Raw genomic sequence first — 5,865 nt, forward strand, 5'->3', positions numbered from 1 at the left:
TTTGTACGTTTGTTTAGTTTGATTTGATTAGATTTGGTTTGCTTTGGCTTGGCTTGTTCTTCTCCAACCAGCATGACAACAGGGCTGGAATGCATAAGGAAAGAACCACCTCCTATAAGTTCTCTCTCTCTCTCTCTCTCTCTCTCTCTCACACACACACACACACACACACACACACACACACACCCGCAAGAAATACATGTAAGCAAAATCCCCATATATATAAAACAAATAATAAGTACAACACACACACACTGCAGAAGATATCTACATCAGGCTGCTGGGGAGTAGCTCAGCTGTGAGTGTTTGCCCAGCATGCAGGAATCCCTGGCTTCAACTTCCAGCAACTGAGCAAGAGATCTCACACCACGATCCCAGCAATCAGTTGTTAGAGACAGGAGGATCAGAAAGTTCAAGGTTATCTTTGGCTACATAGTGGGTCTGGGGCCATCCTGTGACACATGTAACCCATCTCAAAGAGGAAAATACAAAACAGTATCTGGTCAGGCTGGTCCTCTCTCAGCCTCCCTTCTCTGTCCCTCCACTAGCTGACTCCCTCAGTACACACTTGACTATAGAAAGTGCTCTCTCTCCAGGGAGGGAAGTACTGTGAATCCTGGGAGAGTCAGATAATGCTGATGGCCTGACCTTGGGGGAAACCTTGGGGAAGATGTAATACGATAAATGAGTGTGACGTGGTGCCTGGTGCCCTTGACCCTGCCAAGTGCTCATTTTTCTTCCCTTGCCAAGTGTCAAACCCAGGTTGCATGGCTGTCAAATGTCTGTGGCACTAATTATCTTTTTTTTTTTCTTTTTGCAAGGAGAGGGTCAATTGGAGACTAAGACTTTTACTTATATAACCCAGGATGGCCTCCAATTCAACATCCTTCTCCTCCAGTCTCCTGAGTGCCACCGTACCTGGCTGGAGAAACTGAGTCTGACCAGAGAAGGTGAGAGTGCAGAGAGACTGGCCACTGCATGGTGAGGAGCACGTTTCAGACTCAAGTAGGAAGGATGCCTTTCACATGCTTCCATCTTGTCCCATCTCACACCTGAGGCTGGCACCAGGAACAAGGAGGGTAGAGAAGGCTGTGGAGCTGAGGTGGAAGGGAAGAAGTCCACAGAGACAGAGGTCTGAGCAGGTGTGGACCTGGCCTCCAACTGCATCGCTCACATGGGGGAGGGGGTCTCTATGTTCTCCATATGTAGGTAGTCTTCCCTCCTGTCTCTCCTATATGGATCAGAGGAGTAAACAAAGCCAAGGGACATGGGAACCATGTGACCTTGAAATTGGATGTCACCTCTCCTTTCTTCCTGCAGATAATAATACTGATAACAGAACCCGTCATGACTGGTCATCTTCAGCTCTCCGGTTTGGACTGTCCTATCTAAATGTTCTGGGTAACGTCAAGGATCAAACCTGGGACTTGAGAATTTAAGGTTAAGATAAAATAAGCACTCTCAGCACAGTGCTCAGTACACAACAAATGTCACTGGGTCGTGGGGGTCACTGTCCCCTCCCAAGATCAGCCTGTAGGTGCATGGTTAAGTCTGTAACATTATAAGCAAAAGGCTTCTCACAGTGACTCATGGAGAAGGCCCACTACTGCCCCAATATTCATTGAAAGCATGCTGGGTAGCAAGATATAATGTCCCCTGCTCAGCTCCCATCTTGTCAGCCAGTTGTAGGGATGACAACAGTAATCAAATTCGCATCATCCTCTGGATTCGGGGACCTTCCCACCCCTATCACCTCAATGGGCTTTATCGTCTTCAGCAACAGGAAAGAATGGCTCAGGAAGGCAGAGTATCTGCTGAGTATCAAACAGCTCCTCTGGGTTACAGCAGTGAGGTGTTCTCTCTCTTCTTCTCCCCGTCCAGTGTGTGTGTGTGTGTGTGTGTGTGTGTGTGTGTGTGTGTGTGTGTATGTGTGTGTGTGTATGTGCATATGCTTTCAAGGTGAGGCCAGAGGTTGATTTTAGATGCCCCCCCCCAATCACTGTCCTTATTTTTTGGGACAGGGCCTCTCTGAAACTGGAGCTCCACGATTTGGCTAGACTGGTTGGCCAGGAGCCTCCTGCTTCTGCTCCTCCAGCATTGAGAGTGCAACTGTTTATCACCGACTAGGTTTTAGGTGGTTTCTATGAGAATCTAGACTTGAGTCCCCATGGTTGCACTGCAAGCACTTCACTAACAGCCATTCCTTCAGCCCCAGGATGGCTCTCTTTCACACCACCACCCTGCCTCTCTCTTAGGGGACACTTCCTCCTGTGATCATGACACGTGTGCTTCCATAGCCATCGTGGGACCCACAACTCTTCTTTGGAAGCCCTCACACAGCCGGCTCCTTTGGGTTCTGTAGGGATAACTAGGAAAGCCTTGGCAGGGCCACTCACAGCATCTCCTCAACCTTTTTTTAGAAATAAAACTTAGAGACTTTCTGACTTTTTTTTTCCTCATTAAAGAAAAGTAACGTAATTCACCGTGTATCTCTGCTTGGTCCCAAACCTGCTTATTAAAATAAAAACTCCTTCTGGGAAACAGGAGCACACATGGTCGGCTCCCTGTGGAATGATCCCTGTTACGCGATTCTGAGGTGGAGAAATAGAATTAGATTCCCCTTCCTAATTCCACCCTCGATGTCTCTTGGCCCGGCATTAATAAGGAAGATGGAAGAAGGGCTCATCCAGAGCCCTGAGCCACATTTCCCTGCAGCCCCTCATTTCCTCAGCCTTTGATTAGATTTTTAATCTTTTCTGCCCTTGAACTTCTCCTGCCTGCCCCACCTTCCCTCCCCTGGCCTGGTGGGTAGGGACAGAAGTCGAAGCAGCCTAATGAATTCTCTAAGCACATTATGCTATGGCCAAAGAGGCCCCGAGCCTGTGTCTGTCCAGGCATCCTCGGGTTTTCCAGACCCTGGAGTGTATTCAGCCACCCTCTTTTCCAGGACGGTTAGGGACCTCTGCTCCAAAAGTCTCTATTCCTACCAGGCAGACCCCATGTTCAAGCTGCTGCCCCAGGGTGGTGTATACAGATCTGGGGAGAGGAAAGATGAGACACTGAGCAGTAAGCCCCAGAGTGAGCTAGGAGGACCCGAAGAAGAGTCCTGGCTTTGCCATGATAAGTACTTTATGTCCCTTAAAACAAAACAAAACAAAACACATCAAAACAAAACATACCCAATGCTGTTTTCTGCACTCCAGCATGCCTGAGGAGAGGATGGAAAGCTGGGAGGCTGCAGTACCCATCAAAGTACTGAGTGTAGAGTCAATGTTTCACATACACCTGAGCCATAGACCTCCCCAAGTCCCATAAGAGCTAAAGGAGAGAAAGAGGCTCAGATTATATGCAAGATGACCGTGGCTTAGACACAAGGAAGAATTTCCTGAAGGATGGGGGAGCTCTTGTTAACTAGCTCTGAGGTAGACTTTGAGACAGCTTTTGCCTCCAGATATTCCACACAGCCTTCCTCTCTATCTCTTAACAACCCCTACTATGTAAGTCTGGTTAGAGTGGCCTTGTCACAATCAATTCCCAGAATGGGAAGAGGGCTTGATTCTGGGACACCACCCATTGATGCTGGGTAGAAATACAGCATCTCCCAACCACATCCTATCAAATGTTAGCATCCTTTGGACTACCAGATCTCTGCGAGGCTTGTGGGAGTCTTCTTGGAGAGGCACGGGCATCTAGAATGTCCATGCCAAGTGGAAGTGTGAGTTGCCATGAGGGGGTTTATCCTCTATTCACCTATCTCTGTCTTTTTGAAACCACAGAACTCCTTGCCCATAATCACTCACATCAAAGCAATGCTGTCCAAGAGAGCTATCTGCACTGCTACGCTGTTCTGTCTCAGCGCTTGCTAGTTGGTGGCCAGTGGCTACAAGTGTCTGCTGAACACATGAAGTGAGGATAGTGAGACTGAGGGATTTGAATTTTTAGTGTAAATTTATCTTATTGTACGTTTAAAAAACAAAACAAAACAGAATCTTGCTCTGAGGCCTGTGAAGGCTTCCATCTATAGCAATCCTCCTGTCTCAGCCTCCCAAGGGCTAAGGTTACAGAGGAGCACCATCTCACACAGCTCTGAAAATTTCATTTTATGTAATTCAGATTTTAAATTTAAATAGTGAAAAGTGACTTGCATAGGTCAGCTTAGATCCAGGGGAACCCAGCTTGACAAATGCAAAGGAAATGCTGGTAACACATTGAACTACTTGCCAGGGAACCTGGATTTAAGCCTACCACTTATTAGCTATGGGACCCTAGACAAGGGTCTCTCTGGAGTTCTCCTTCCTCTATTGTACTGAAGGGAGTTGATTTCTGTTCGCTCAGCCCTTGCTGAAGCCCTTCGGTGAGCCCCCGGCCTGAGAACACTAACACACCCCATTCCCTACAAAGTCACTTTCCTGTATTAATTGCTTCAGTGCCCATGCTGACTGTCAGTGAGAGGAGCTGGTGTGTTCCTGCCCGTGACCATGTGTGAGCCCTCACAGTGCATGCTTGCTGGGACCCTTAGCAACCAGCATGGTCTCTCCAGGGTCTTCAGCTCCTCGTAAGTCTAACTCAGGTCCTCAACCCTGGCCTCATTTTCATCTACTCAAACTAGTTGCTCCTTAACGGTGACCCTAGCATTACAATGGCCCTTCTTCTCAGGGAAGAGGTCTCCACAGTCCCTCAGTGAAGGCAGGAACCAAGTCTTCACTCCCTTACGTGCCACTCATGGGTTTGGATTTCCTTCTTCAACCTCCTCTCATCTCCTATCAATAGCCATGCTTAATGGAGTCACCACCTCCTCAGACAGAGCCAGTCTCTCTTTCCTCATCTGAAGCCTGGAAAACCTTTCCTGGCATCCTTAGGCTCAGAGCATCTCCTCTCTCATCTGACACGCAGCACAGTTTGTCAGGGGACAGCTTACAGTGCAGGCAGTGGCCCTTCTCCTTTGTATCCAATTGGGGCTCTGAAGGAACTTGGACTGTCTAGAGGAGAGCTGATTGGTTCTGCTGCATAAGGTTTAGACTGAGGGTGAGTCACTTGACCTCAGAGTCTCAACATTCTCAGCTTGGAAGTGGGGGTTGCCGTGCCTTCCAAACCCCGGGTTGGTTGTAATAATTAGGTCCAAATAGAGCATACAGGGAGCAGGTTCTGCCGAGTAAACAGTCAGGAAAGCTGGAGGATGAATACAAAGCACACGTGTGGAGGCAGTCAAGGGCGAAGGTCTGCTGAAGTGTGTGCATCTGACCTGTCCTGCGGTTTTGATTTTAGATATTACTTGGATTCAAGGATAGAGGGATGCCTTGCTCAGAGCAGCTCAGACAAGTCCAAGGCAGGTCCTGGCAGAAGAGAGCACACCTCCATAAATGAGCACAGCCCATGAAGACCCGTGGGGTCAGAACAACTTGCTCCGCTCCCCTGTGCAGGTGGCAGGCGAGGTTCAAGCACTGGCCACCAGTACACACCAGCCAGCCTCTAACCGACAATAAGCAGGTAGACAGATGCCACCTGGACTACATGAACACACATGTTTGCTGACTCAAATTAGCTAAATCTCATAAACCCTAAGTTTATGTCTCCAATTGTGTGAGAAACACAGAAAATGCATTTCCAAGCCTGTGTTTGCAGAAAGAGAAAAGGAGATGCTTTATCAGGGATTGACCTTGGACCTTGTTCCATCAGCAAAACCTGCTCTCCGGGGGAAGACACTCCTCAGCTCATCAAGCACAAATGCATTCAATTTTGTATTCCCACCTCTCTCTCCCTCTCTCTTTGTATCTCCTTAACAATGAGGCTGAAAATGTGGGAATTGAGTTTGCAGATACAAAAAGACTTGGCAGTTGGCCAGCCTCCCTGCAACCTAGTTCCATG

The 5,865-nt window shown here is 48.2% G+C and overlaps 1 protein-coding gene across 1 annotated transcript in view; it reads right to left on the reverse strand.

The window, feature by feature from the left end:
* The window catches only part of Grik4 (glutamate ionotropic receptor kainate type subunit 4), a 301,102-nt gene that overhangs the window by 144,188 nt on the left and 151,049 nt on the right, over positions 1-5,865 (reverse strand). The gene's annotated exons all lie outside the window — the stretch shown is intronic.

Source organism: Mus caroli, chromosome 9 (genome assembly GCF_900094665.2).
Source record: "Mus caroli chromosome 9, CAROLI_EIJ_v1.1, whole genome shotgun sequence".
Taxonomy (NCBI): Eukaryota; Metazoa; Chordata; class Mammalia; order Rodentia; family Muridae; genus Mus; species Mus caroli.